The 14,531-nt window shown below is 45.9% G+C and overlaps 1 long non-coding RNA gene across 1 annotated transcript in view; it reads left to right on the top strand.

Moving 5' to 3' along the window:
• Positions 1 to 14,531, top strand: part of LOC140906351 (uncharacterized) — an 81,480-nt gene that overhangs the window by 33,940 nt on the left and 33,009 nt on the right. The window contains exon 3 of the long non-coding RNA XR_012157076.1: positions 2,893 to 2,955. This is a non-coding gene — a long non-coding RNA (uncharacterized lncRNA). The remainder of the gene's footprint in view (positions 1 to 2,892; positions 2,956 to 14,531) is intronic.

Raw genomic sequence — 14,531 nt, 5'->3', positions numbered from 1 at the left:
TGAGGACAGGGATAGGATACAGAGGGACCTAGACAAATTGGAGGATTGGGCCAAAAGAAATCTGATGAGGTTCAACAAGGATAAGTGCAGGGTCCTGCACTTAGGACGGAAGAACCCAATGCACCGCTACAGACTAGGGACCGAATGGCTAGGCAGCAGTTCTGCGGAAAAGGACCTAGGGGTGACAGTGGACGAGAAGCTGGATATGAGTCAACAGTGTGCCCTTGTTGCCAAGAAGGCCAATGGCATTTTGGGATGTATAAGTAGGGGCATAGCCAGCAGATCGAGGGACGTGATCATTCCCCTCTATTCGACATTGGTGAGGCCTCATCTGGAGTACTGTGTCCAGTTTTGGGCCCCGCACTACAAGAAGAATGTGGATAAATTGGAAAGAGTCCAGCGGAGGGCAACAAAAATGATTAGGGGACTGGAACACATGACTTATGAGGAGAGGCTGAGGGAACTGGGATGGTTTAGTCTGCAGAAGAGAAGAATGAGGGGGGATTTGATAGCTGCTTTCAACTACCTGAGAGGTGGTTCCAAAGAGGATGGTTCTAGACTATTCTCAGTGGTAGAAGAGGACAGGACAAGGAGTAATGGTCTCAAATTGCAGTGGGGGAGGTTTAGGTTGGATATTAGGAAAAACTTTTTCACTAGGAGAGTGGTGAAACACTGGAATGCGTTATCTAGGGAGGTGGTAGAATCTCCTTCCTTAGAAGTTTTTCAGGTCAGGCTTGACAAAGCCCTGGCTGGGATGATTTAACTGGGAATTGGTCCTGCTTCAAGCAGGGGGTTGGACTAGATGACCTTCTGGGGTCCCTTCCAACCCTGATATTCTATGATTCTATGATTTAATTGGGGATTGGTCCTGCTTTGAGCAGGGGGTTGGACTAGATGACCTCCTGAGGTCCCTTCCAACCCTGATATTCTATGATTGTAAAGGTGGCAATTCTTCAACAATAAGACTTCAAAAACAGACTCCAAGAGAAACTGCTGAATTGGAATTAATTTGCAAATTGGATACAATTAACTTAGGCTTGAATAGAGACTGGGAGCGGTTGAGTCATTACACAAAGTAAAACTATTTCCCCCTGTTTAATCCGCCCCCCTCCCCCACTGTTTCTCAGACGTTTTTGTTAACTGCTGGAAATGGCCCACCTTGATTATCACTACAAAATGATAGTTCTCCCCACCCCACCCCACTCTCCTGCTGGTAATAGCTTATCTTAAGTGATCACTCTCCTTACAGTGTGCATGATAAACACCCATTTTTTCATGTTCTGTGTGTATATAAATCTCCTCACTGTATTTTCCACTGAATGCATCCGATGAAGTGAGCTGTAGCTCACGAAAGCTTATGCTCAAATAAATTGGTTAGTCTCTAAGGTGCCACAAGTACTCCTTTTCTTTTTGCGAATACAGACTAACACGGATGCTACTCTGAAACCTAAATAACACTGTAAAACACTGCCCAATTTCTCACCAGGTTTGCATCTTTTATATATTTTGTAAACATGGTTATTTGGACCCTTACATACAGTGTGGCTTCTTCATACTAGTACTGTTGTCTGAAGGGTAAAAGACACAAGGCTGTTCTAGAGAGAGTGGGAGGTAACTGGGATGCTTTAAAGAGACACTCAAGGTACTCAAAGTATGTCTACACTGCAATTAAAACACCCAAGGCTGGCCCATGCCAGCCGACTCAGGCTCGTGGGGCTTGGGCTAAGGGACTGTTTAACTGCAGTGTAGATGTTTGGGTTCAGGCTGCAACCTGTGCTCTAGCACCCTACAAGATGGGAAAGTCCACACAAAGCCTTTGGAGATCTTTCTGTTTCTTTCCTGGGAGCACTCCGGCTTAAGGCATTGTCAAATTAAACAATGTAAGAATCTAATCCACATCAGCCAATCACAGTAAGTCCACATCCCAGCACTCTTGCTTGATCTAAAATCCTGGGGGAAACCTCTGTTTACTGAAGCCCCAATTCAGGAAGGTACGTAAGCATTTGAGTAGTTCCAGAGAAGGCATTAGAGTCAATGGGACTACTTGTAGTATTGAATGTAGGCATGTGGTCATTTACCTTCCTGTATCGGAAGGTGATGTGGCCAAAATGTGAGAGGTGCTAAGCATGCAAATTCCCACTCAAGTCAATGCGATATTCATGGGGTGCTCCACAGCTCTCCAGGGCCCTGTTGTGCCACTGAGTTTAATGGGAATTCTGCCTGAAAAAATCAATAGCCCAGTATGGCCTATGATCTGGCCTTGGCAGAGAAAAGCTCGAGAAAATAGGTCAGCATTCGTTGGAAAATAAGACAGTAATGCTGTCTGAGACTGTGTCAGCTGCAAGCACAAAGGGCCGTGAACCAAAGCACTCTAAATTAGCATAGCTGGAATACCTTTACATGGTAATTAACATATTGAATCAATTACTGGGGGAAGAAATGGACCAACTACTGTGTCTGAGGCAGCAGTTAAATAAGCAGGTGTGGGGGAGGGGAAATAAGACCATCTGGTTTCATACCAGCTCTGTCAGCTCTTGTGTCAAATCCAGCCCTAATGTAACACCATTGATGTTAATGGAGTCACATCAGAGATTAATTTAGCCCTTTAAATATCCAGGAATAGCATGTTCTCAACGGTTCAGGTTTGGATGCCTATCGTGTGTCGGGGGTAATCTGCAGATCAGAGAGGCTGTGCCGTAGATGGTCAAGGTGGTGGAGTTAGAGCCATCTGACTTGCAGCTAGGAATGTGCCTAACTCATGACTTTTTCTGGACTCCTGCTGGTCTCTCTAATATCCTGGGACCGACACAGCCACAACTACATTCCTAACACCTGGCAGTTGTTATATCCAAGCTTTCTCTAAGGGTCAAAACCGTTTTTTCTGTTTTACAGGTGCCCTTTCAGCCAGGACAGTGGAGCAAAGATGACACTCAGTGGCTGGTTGAGTAATCACAGGTATGTGTTTCCTACTGTGTCCCAAAGGGCATATCCTAGACCTACTGTCTCCACCAGAGACAAGCAATACATAGGAACATACCTTGCCATGTTAAACACAGTACCATTTTTGAAACATTTCTAGTACAAATATAAACACCAGACTCCATCAGCTGTGGTAGGTAGGGTGTTCTCATCTAAATTACATGAAATACTCATTTTTGAGAAGAGGAGACTCGGCTAAAGAGAGTTTTATAATACTGTATCTATAAAATAAGAAGTTGGTACAATAAAAGATATTACCTCACCCACTTTGTCTTGATGAAATAAGTCACTGTTTTAGGAACACCCTTATAAAATTTTGATTCTTTATAATCCCTGTTGGAAGCTGGCCACAATCATTTGTGTCAGCGCCATAACCCTGCATGTGCTGTTCTGCCATTATTGGGAAGATAATTTATAAGGGACCTTTCACCTGAAAAAACCCAAGAGCACTTTGCAAACTCATGTGCGGCCTTGGCTTTACCAGCGTATGGCAGAGATGGGGTCTTGAATGAGGCAGGTTATGCACATGAGTCAGACAGTGCTTGTTCCTGCCCTAACTAGTGAGTTGTTCGATGCTTCAGATTAAATGAGTTGGTGTCTGTCCAGTTTCTCATGAGCAGGTGTCCATGTTACAAGACCACCAGCACAAGTGGCCCCTTTGTTGACAGGGCCTGCGTGGGGCCAGTGATCGAATGGCCTGGAGACTGAACTCCAATATTCTGTGTGACTATCACACTCCCCTTCTTCCTGCAGCTCAGATTAACTCTTTGCTAGAGCACAGGCCAGAGTTCTTCTTTCAGGACTTTTCAGAAAGCATGTCATGGATCCACTGGGCCGGTGCACTTGAACAACTCTGGAACTGTCTCAGGGAGGACCCCCTCATTATGCCAGCCCCTTTGGGATCACATTCTTTCAGTAGGATCAGCCACTTGGTTTCACCACCTCCTGGGACTGAACCTTGGAGCCTTCAGGACCCCTGGTTCACACCAGGAGTTCCCTTCAGTGAGTCTACCCGAGTTGGACACCTGTGAGACACTTACACCCAAAGGGCACAATGCACCCTCAACTTCCTTAAATTGGAGTGACTCTCAGCCAGCGTTGTAAAACACAAGAGTTAATTAGATGTCTGGAACACAGTGTAGAAAGTCCTTAGTTAACACAGAGAACAGAAGGTTACAGCATAATCCATCTCGGTCAGTCCCCAACCCAGAGCCCTCTGATCCCTCCTTAGTCCCAGACCAGGAGCCTCTCCTACTTCCAGCAGCCCACACTTAACAACTCACCTGCCTCCTCCTCAGTCCTTTGTCCTCCAGATGGTCACAGTGGCTGACTTCCTAAGGCAGGTGGGCCATCCCTGGTGGTTAGTTGGTAGGTGCCAAATGTCCGGGCAATTGGAATGGCCATTGTCTTCTTGGACTCTCCATGGGCATGGGGCCCAGGCAGCTAGTCATCAGTCACATCCAGAATCTCTGGGTCTCTGCAAATAGTAAACAACCTTTTCCCATCACCTAGGTAACCATGCACCACATAGCGGAAACTGAGGCATGCACAACATTTATATAAAATATTATGAAAATTCCCACTCCATCACAGCTTAACACAGAGTTAAATCTCAGGGCTACTGTACATGAACTCCTGGCCAACAGATATTATTAGCTCCCTGTTGTTTTCAGAGGGAGTACCATACACCTGCTTTTAGTAAAACAGATACATAATGTACACAATCACATTGCAAGTAGCATAAAACATTGTAAATAGGGTTTGGAATACTATGAACAACTTTTAAACAAAAGCTATTAGGCAGTAAATCTACTGGTGTTCCTTATACAGACTTCCCCCTTCTGTTTCTGTTATATATATCCAGGGGTGAAAGTAATATAAAAGACTTACTGGTACGAGGGCCGGCTCTGGGCCTCCAGAAGGGGCAGGGCTTTGGGGGTCAGCCTCCCCCAGCCAGCTCTTCCATGCTGCCTGGGGCTCCGGCAGCGATTTAAAGGGCCCAGGGCAACTGCCCCTTTTAATCGCCGAGCTCCAGGGCAGCTGCCCCTTTTGCCGGCCCTGGGGGGAGGGTGGCAAAAGGGGCAGTGATTTTAAATGTTGGCTGTGTACGGGCTGGTACTGGCAGCCACTTCTTACTGGTAAGCCATACCGGCCCACTTTTACCTCTGAGTATATGCAAATATAAGTTTCCAGCATAACATTTTCTGTACTTTACAACACACATCAAAACACGTCCCCTCTGCTCTTCTCTCAGAGATGATTGCTCAGTGTGCATAATGTGGCCAGGGGGCAGGGCTTTGGGGACCGAAGAGCTGCAGCTGGGCCATGGTAAGAGCCACCCGGGCAGCTGTGGGGAACTGTGGACCCTCCATCTGCCCTTCATGAGGAGTCTGTGGGGCAGGGACACGGGCCGGGTACTGCTCTCGGCCCCCGCCCCCTCGGGTCAGGTGGAGGGTCCACAGCTCCCCACAGCTGCCTGGGCAGCTCTTACCTGGGCCGGGCTCCAGCTTCCGGCCTGGCTTCGGGGTGTGGTCTCAGGGGGAAGAGGAGGGGCAGGGGGCCAGGCCCATGGTGAAAGGTGGACGGGCCAGGCCCGTCCACTTTCAAAAGGGGGATGTCCTAGGCCGCCCCTGTTGTGGCAGCCCTGGCCAGCAGCATTCCAGCCCTTGGGTCAGTAGCTCGCTGGTCCTTTCAACCCTTGAGGAAATAGGGGTCAGGAGCCTGTATCCGAAGTGGTAGAGGGATTGGGATCAGCATATAAAATATCTGTTTCCTGGATCTTTACAAGACTCTTGCTCTACTGGGCACCGTCTTCTCCCCATAAGCCCAGCTAAGTCAAGCAAGAATTCACAAACCTCATCTCACTAAGTGCTGCCCCCTTCTCTCTCTCTCTGACTGAATCGGAGCTTGCAGCAATGATCTCATAACTAAAGATAAGTTCCACAGGCCCTGCAACCTCTCGGGGAAACAGATGCTCCCCCCTACCCCGCCCCACACCCCAGGTCTCCCTCTAGGTCAGTAACACACACGACAATGGACCAAACGTTACCCTAAAGAAGGGCTTCCTTAGTAAAGAAAGCTGGACTAGAACTCACCTGTATCCAAAATGGTACAGGCATTGGTACCCAGCAAACACAAATCTTTCCTGTATTAATCAATCCTTGCGTCCACAGCACTGTTTTAACTCATCTATTTATAGCCCTTGCTCACTGACTGGCTCAGCTCTCAAAGGGTGACTGTGCAGGACCTGCCAGGTAGGTTACATAAGGCTGCCAGGCGTCCAGTTTTCAACTGGACCATCCGGACGAAAAGGGACCCTGGCGGCTCCGGTCAGGACTGAGACTGGGCTGTTAAAAGTCTGGTCAGCGGTGCAGGCAGGCTCCCTACCCGGCTCCGCGTTACCCCTGGGAAACTGCTGGCATCTCCCTCTGGCTCCTAGGCAGAGGGATGGCCATGGGGCTCTTCACGCTGCCCCCATCCCCAGCGCCAGCTCAGCTGCTCCCATTGGCCAGGAACCATGGCCAATGGGAGCTGAGGGGGTGGTGCCTGCAGGCGCAGGCAACGCGGAGAGCCACGTGGTCACGCCCTCACTTAGGAACTGGAGGGAGATGCCGGCAGCTTCTTGGGAGCTGCTTGAGGTAAGCACCACCTGGAGCCCGCACTCTGAACCCCTAAACCTCTGCCCCAGCCCAGAGCCCCCTCCTGCACCCTAAACCCTGGCCCCACCCCAGAGCCCTCACTCCCCTGCACCTCAACCCCCTGGCCCAACCTGGATCCCTCTCCTGCACCCTGAACAGCTAATTTCTGGCCCCATCCTGGAACCCACATGCCCAGCCCAGAGCCCGTACCTCCTCCCACACCCCCAGCCCTCTGCCTCAGCCCAGAGGCCTCCCTTCTACATCCCAACCCCTTGATCCAGACTGCTGAAAATGAGCAAGTGAGCTAGGGTGGGGGAGAGCGAGTGTTGGAGGGAGGGGTATGGAGTGAGCAGGGGCGTGGCCTCAGAAAAGGGGCAGGGTGGGGAAAGGGTGTTTGGTTTTCTGCAAATAGAAAGTTGGCATCTCCAGGGTTACACACAGTGAAAATGTCTATACAGCCTCTGACCAACAACAGGGCTTGTCTCGTAACTACCACACCCTGTTCTGGACCTGGAAGTTTCTGGAAGTAATATTTGCTAAGCTGTGCGCAATAAATGTAGAATTGCTGGATCAAAATGCTTTTAAAACACAGGTACCTACTGAGCATGTTTCATTCAAGTCTACAGGCTTATAGTCTGTAGTGGACCATTATAACAACACTGACACCTTCTCAGTGTGCTCTCTTTGCACTACACTGGCAGTTGCGCAGTTCACATTTCAATGCATTGCTCCTCATCCAGAGTTTGGAAACATCTTGATTTCCCGCTGACTGAAGCTGTTCAGGTATCATAAAGTGTAAGCGTCCATTCCTGACATTTGTTTCTTATTCTTCATGTCCCCCAGGTATATTCCACATATACACACAGAGTATGTATTGTTTCATTCTTGCATCTTGGCAGGGGATTAGACAAAATGACCCTTCTAGCCCTATGGTTCTATGATTCTAATTAATGAAATTAATCCCCAAAGAGATTTCATTCTCATATTTTCGGTAAGAAAGTCATAATAAGATCCTGCTCGGATCATCTGTAGGCCCCTTTAAGAGGGGTCCTTGTTTCTTTCTCCTTTAAAGGGAGCAAGGCCAGGGCTACATTAAGGCATAGACACTAGAGATCCATGCTTGAAGACCACGAGATGCAGCTATGTTTTTAATGGATTATAGTGAAAAGATTTATTAAAAGACTTTTACGGCTGACACCAGGATTCAAAGGACATTATCAGAGAAAATAATCATCCTGTGGGTGCACCACTGTCTCTGACTCTAATCATTTCAAGTTATTCACCCTGGCCAGAGATGGCCACATTCATTATGGCTTCTTTAATAAGGTACCCCAGGGGCTGTTCCCTGAGTTAGATATTCCAACCATTTCGTCGAAATAATCATCTTTTATTTAAACTCCTACATAGCACTTTTCATCCATAGATAGGTCTCAGAAAGACAGCACTGCCCGCACGCTCTGGCGCCATGACTCAGAGGGAAAAGCACCATCTACTGAATCCCAGCTCCACAGCCGGCTTTCCCTGGTGGGAGCTGAGAAGTCACGATTCGAGGCGATCACAGCATAAGGCTGCAGTCTCTCATCTAAATCAGACATTATTTCAAACTGTGCTTTTGTTTCTCCTCACCACAGTACAGCATTTCCTCCTTGGCAAAGGCCCGAGCTCTAAATAGTGGAGGCTGACTTACATACCTGGATTTTACTGGCAGGCAGGCTAAGGGGAGGTAAAAGCCTCTGTCACACTCTGTACGTGGAGAAGAAAGTCTCCATGATGTGACTCCTACCACATGATATTATGTGTGCTCCTTTACAGCTTCCTATCCCAGATACATGTAATTATCACCTCGAGATTACTCTCCTCAATTGCCTGTGTTTTCATTTTACACCCTATGGAATGGGCTCCAAGCCCTTGGAGCGGTGGTGAGGACCCCTGGGAAGGGCTTTGTGGTAGCTGGTAAGCAAGAGTTACAGACCGCAATCCCTACAAGGCCACCAATCCAGCTCCAGGAGGAGCTGCCCTGTGCCATGGTCACTGGGTTCTAACACCAGAGGTGGGTGAACTATGAGAGAGTTCCCTTGGGAGACTCGATAGCTCAGGGGACTCTTTAGTATGAGATGGAAGCCTTGACCTCCAGGCTCCTCATTCTCCCTCCTCAGGGTGGAAGCAGCTCTCTCACCTGGCAATCCAGCCAGAGGAAGAGGCAGAACATACCAGTGCTGCCCCAGGAGTAGGGCAGGCACTATATGCTGACCCCAGGGGAAACTATCTCATGCTGCACTCTTGCTCCCGTGGGGAAGTAAGCTATACCAGCTTTCTGCAGGTGCTTCCTCCGGGCTGGCTCTGGGTTGCAAGCTGGCATGTTGATGGGGGGACAGGGTGCCATTTCCTTGCCTGGGCCTGCCACTTCCTACCCACCTGGTGGGATGGGGAGTAGAAGCTTAGCAGCAGCTGCACTCTCTGCTGTTTAGGCTCCAGCAATGTGGGCAAACCCTGCAGGGGAGCAAGGGGGATTGCCTGACCAGCAACATAAGAGCCTACCCCTGAGCCCATGGACTTCAAGAGGAATCGCTTATACCCTCTGGTGGGAGAATCAGGTTGCAGGGAATAAAGACCAGCCCACATCATAAACGGATGACAACCATCTCTATTTAAAAGCCACCAAAATATGGAGATGGATAGAAACTGAAGAACACCACATCTGATAGCTAGCAACCTAGTCATCTCATGAAACTCAGCTCATATGGCACCAGCTGCAGAGGTAGTAAACTCGTTTCATCCACAGTGAGAGAGGAGCATGAACCTGGCAAGCCCAGCCCCTGTCACTATGCAAAGAGAAAGGTCTCAGCTTCCTACTCCCATGGAGACCTCAGACTCAGGCATCCCCTAAGATAAGTCTAGTTTCTGCATTAATATTATGTAAGTAGATGTTACAACTACAGAATGTAGTATGCGGGTGCTAGTCACTTTGATGGATATCAGGAGCGAAGACGCGTCAGGTGACTGTCTGTGAGACAGCTCTGTTTTTGCTTGAGGAATACATTGGCTGGAAGATGTCAAATGGTTTCAAAGGCATTGCAGTGAAATACTAATTATATTTTTACATCGAGCTGAGCAAATAGTTTGTAGGAAATAATTTATACAGTGAATGCAGACTCTTTCCCTGTTCACGTATTGTCCATGAGCTACTTATGATTTGTTTAAATGTATCCATTGTTCAGAATTATTCACCAAAGAATTTCTTCAAATAATTCTGGGTCTGAAGATTGTTCACAAGCAGTTCAATTTTATATCTGAAATTTATTTTAAGGCCAGAATGGACCTTTTTGCTCTCAGTTACATTGTGTCCCCCAATTGGATTTGTGACAAAACTCTGTCCTTGCCTCCATGGGTCTCGCGTTTCACTAGCCTCAGAGGCTCACTGTGACCCTCCACATAACCCTTCTTTCTCTAGAGACAGGGGTCACAGTCTACTGAGCCATTTTCATCATAAGCCAGCAAGGGAGGTGAGGAGAAGTTATCCTTCCTTGCACAGTCTCTGTTCCTTTCCCAGTCTCAGTGATTAATCAGGGGGCAAAGGTGTGTTGGGTGGGGAGAGCCCAGGCCCACCCTCTACTCCGGACTTCAGCCCAGGGACTCTAATAGCATCAGCTATGGTAGCTGACCTTTTAGAAACATGACATGTACAATTCCCTGGGCTACTTTCTCCACAGCAGCCCTCACTTCCTCAAGCTCCACTTCACCCTTACCTCAGGGCCTCCTTCCTTGTGCCTGATATGGTGTGTACTACTCAGCCTCTCCAACGGCGCAACTTCCTCCCACAGCTCCTGACATGCACACCCACCTGACTGACTGACTGGGAGGCGTTTAACTAGTTTCAGCCAGCCCCTGATTGGCTTCAGGGTCCCAATCAACCTAGCATTCTCCCTGCCTTCTGGAAAGTTCTTAATTGGCCCCAGGTGTCTTAATTGACCTGGAGCAGCTTCCATTTCACTTAACCTGGTACCAGGGATTTGTTTAGCCTGGAGCTAATATATCTATCTCCCACTACTTTTCTATAGCCAGCTGGCCTTGTCCCAACACAGATTGCATGGTTGGCTGTGATGTACTGAACTTGGGATACGGATTTTGTATTTGTCTGGGTAATATGATAATTTACAGTAATTAGAATTCTATCAAATTTCAGTCCTAGCTCTGTGGCTGTGTTGCTGGAGTTTCACCACCACCTTGTGTTTTAACGCAAGGAGATGGTATTTTCTGATCCCTGGGTTAGTCCTGAGATTTCATCAATTATAAAGTCAGAAGGGAGCACTACGGCCATCTAGTCTGACCTCCTGTATAACACAGGCCATAGGACTACCCTGGATTCATTGCTGTTTGCACTACAGCAGATCTTTTAGAAAAACTTCCAATCTTGATTTAAACAATTCACAGTAGAGAGCCTCCATGGCCCACGCTTCTTGTTCCTAGATGCATGCATTTATATTTGGCTGTATGAAAGTTCATTTTTCTGCTTGCATCCAGGTTGCTCTGTATCGGTGATGTGTCCTCTTCATTATTTACCACCCCCGTCCAATTTCTGTGTCATCTGCAAACTTTGTCAGTGATGATTTTATGTTTTCTTCAAGATCACTAATGAAAACTTTAAATAGCTTATGACCAAGATCTGATCCCTGCAGGACTCCACTAGAAACACACCCACTTTATGATGTCTCCCCATTTAGTTACATTTTAAGACCTATCAGCTGGATTTTAAAACCATTTATAATGTGGGTCATGTTAATTTTGTACCATTCTAGTTTGTTGATCAAAATGACGTGTTAGCAAGTCAAATGCCTTACAGAAGTCCAAGTATGTTACAACTCTATTACTAAGGCGCTGTGAAATTCACAGATTTGTTTTAGAAAATTCACTGCAGTGTCATGGATAAAGTATTGAATTTAACAACGTATGCATGGAATGTAGTCAGTGAAAGGTCACTGCTGCATTCCTTTGCCTCAAACCAGCTGCTGAGTGCTCCCTTCCCCACCCCACCCGCCTTAAGTGCTGCAATTTTTCCAACACTGGGGAGGCAGAAGCAGGAACCATGGCAGTGTCATGTCAGAGCAGCAGGGTGTTTTGGGGAGGGAGAGGTGTACTCCGCAGCTGCTTTTATGTGAGGGGCAGTAGTCAGTGCTGCTACCGCTGCTTGGAATGTGAGCAGCTGTGGCCTCAGCGGGGAGGCAGAAGTAGGCATCCATGCATACTAGGCTTGTGCTTGGTGTGGCTCATAACATGGGTTCCAAGCTGAGTTGCCCCCCTGAACTGATGCTCCAGCATGAAGACATAAAGCATGAGACCAGCACATGTGAATGCCTGCTTTTGACTGACTGGTGTTGGAAAAATCGTGGTATTGGGCTAATATCACAATTTCTATGCAGTCCATGAAATTGTGATTTTCACAGGGCCCTAACTATTACCTTTATTGAACAAACTTGTTATCTCAAAGATATCAAGTTAGTTTGACAAGATCTATTTTGTATAAACCAATTTTGACTGGCATGAATTGCATTACCCTCCTCTACTTCTTTATTAATCGAGTCCTGTGTCAGCTCTTCCATTATTATGCCTGGTATCGATACCAGGCTGACAGGCCCATGATTACCTGGGTCATCTCATTTACCGTTTAAAAATATTGGCACTACATTAGCTTTCTTCCAGTCCTCTGGAATGTCCCCACTGCTCCAAGACTAATTGAAAAATCAACATTAATGGTCCAGAGAGCTCTTCTGCCAGCTCTTTTTAAACTCTTGGATGCAAGTTATCTGGATCTGCTGGTTTTAAAATGTCTGGCTTTAGTAGCTGCTGTTTAACATCCTCCTTAATTACTGTTGGAATAGAAAGTGTATTATCATCATCAGTCATCATCATATGATGTAACTAAGTCATCTGGCTTTTTCCCTGAATATAGAACAGAAATATTTATTGAATACCTCTGCCTTTTCTGCATTATTGACAATTTCATTTGTTCCAAATATACTTGAAAAAACTCCTTATTGCCTAACTCTGCTGGGCATACATTTCTCCTTGTGTCCTTTAGCTTCCCTTATCAATTTGCTAACGTACCTAACGTCTAATTTATTTTAATTACTGTCAACTTCCCCATCTTCCATTTGCTATATATGATTCATCTCATAGATATGGATAATCTCATAACTTTAACTATTTTTATAGCATAAAAATTACATATATAACAAACAGTCTTATGTACTGTTAATTAAAAGTGTCAGAAGGTAATATTTCCAGTATTCAAGCCCTGATTTGAAGTGAATGGTAGTTAAGCGCATGCTTAACATTAAGAAGGTACTTGAGCACCCTTCCTGAATATGGATGACTTCTGAATTAGGGCCTAGGTTTGAAATCCTGGCTCCAGTGAAATCAATAACAAAGCTCCCATTGATATCAATGAGGCCAGGATATTACCATAGACGTTAAGACTCCAAAAAAGGAATGTCTTCTTTACTTTTAATTTTTGTGAGTAGTTTCCTGGTACTCACTGGAGGCTGACAAAAGCAATTCCTGTTCTGTTGTCCTGGACAGTAGCACTTTCTTTTTCTTTGTATAGCTTCTAAAAACATTGATAGTCCTTGGAAGATAGTCCAAGATGCTAAATTAGGAAACTCCCTTCTATGCTTTATATCAACAGCTTGCAAACAGCATGAGACCAAGGAGTTTTGCTCTATAAGTTATTTTTTTAAATACAGCAAATTATTTTTTTCTTGTCCTTCATTTTTATTGGAACAATTGTGCCAGGGGCTCCATATGCCACGATTTAATTAGTTTTTAGAGATGGCATTTGAAGCCTTGGCACAGTCCATAGCTAGTTTCAATGGCTTCTTTTCTGTTTCTTCTGGATGTCAAGCACTAGGCAGATAACCGGCTGTTACTTATTCCATGGTATTGTTCGAGTTTAAGCTATCTTTCAAATTAATTTTTTTAAAAGCTAGTATTAATTCAAGGATGATATGACAAGTGCATAAAATCAGGAAGTTCCTATAGTGAAGAGGGCTTCTTCCACATAAATTCAGCCATGTTGCACATCTTATCACTTTAATGGTATATATTAACAATAGCTTATATTCTATGAATAATAGAACATATTAGACATGTGCAATGGGAATGAGTTAACCTTATTGGCCTAACTTTCAGCATCCCCTGACTTTTGACTGCTTGATGTTTCAAGCTTAATGTTGCATTAATTTCTTTAATTTTGTTGCTTTTAATTTTCTTGGTCCATGGTCTAGTTTTAAGGTATTAATTAGATCTTCCAGCTGTCGATAATCAGAAGAGAGACACTTGGTACACTGAATGAATGTACAGCTGAAAAGATCATGCAAGATGTCCTAAGGGACATGGGATAAACCGCTTGTAACCGAGAGCTGTACATTTTTAATGCACAGTGCAGGTGGTAAGACAGACTCGTCAGTATGTGAAGAGCCGGTTGTTGAGACTGTACTTCATGTAAATACAACTAGGCAAAACTGGGAAGCTGTATTTAAAAGTGTGGGGCTTCCATTAAAATAAAGTGATTGCACGCTTTCATCTCACAGTTTTGGACTCTGAATTAGCAGTGGGGATCTGTGCTGAACATAGCTGGTGTTGGCCAGACTTGGATGCAGTCATAAAATAGTGAGATGTTAATACTGAAATCCACTGCTATCAGAGCATGGACCATTGCGCCCTGTAGGGCAGTAAAAATAAAGACTTCTGTTTATTCAGCAACTAAATATGCTGAGCTATTAAAAAAGCCACTGTTCACTGAACTAATTGCATAGCTTATTCCATTACAAGGCTGGAGGAAATGTATCCTGAGTCTTATATATTCCAGAAAGCTCAGTTTCAGGGAGATGATATTTTGTGTGACAGTCAGGCGCCTGT

The sequence above is a fragment of the Lepidochelys kempii genome, chromosome 2 (assembly GCF_965140265.1).
Source record: "Lepidochelys kempii isolate rLepKem1 chromosome 2, rLepKem1.hap2, whole genome shotgun sequence".
Lineage (NCBI taxonomy): Eukaryota > Metazoa > Chordata > Testudines > Cheloniidae > Lepidochelys > Lepidochelys kempii.
Note: the sequence above shows the minus strand (reverse complement) of the source record. Positions and strands in the feature narration are given on the sequence as shown.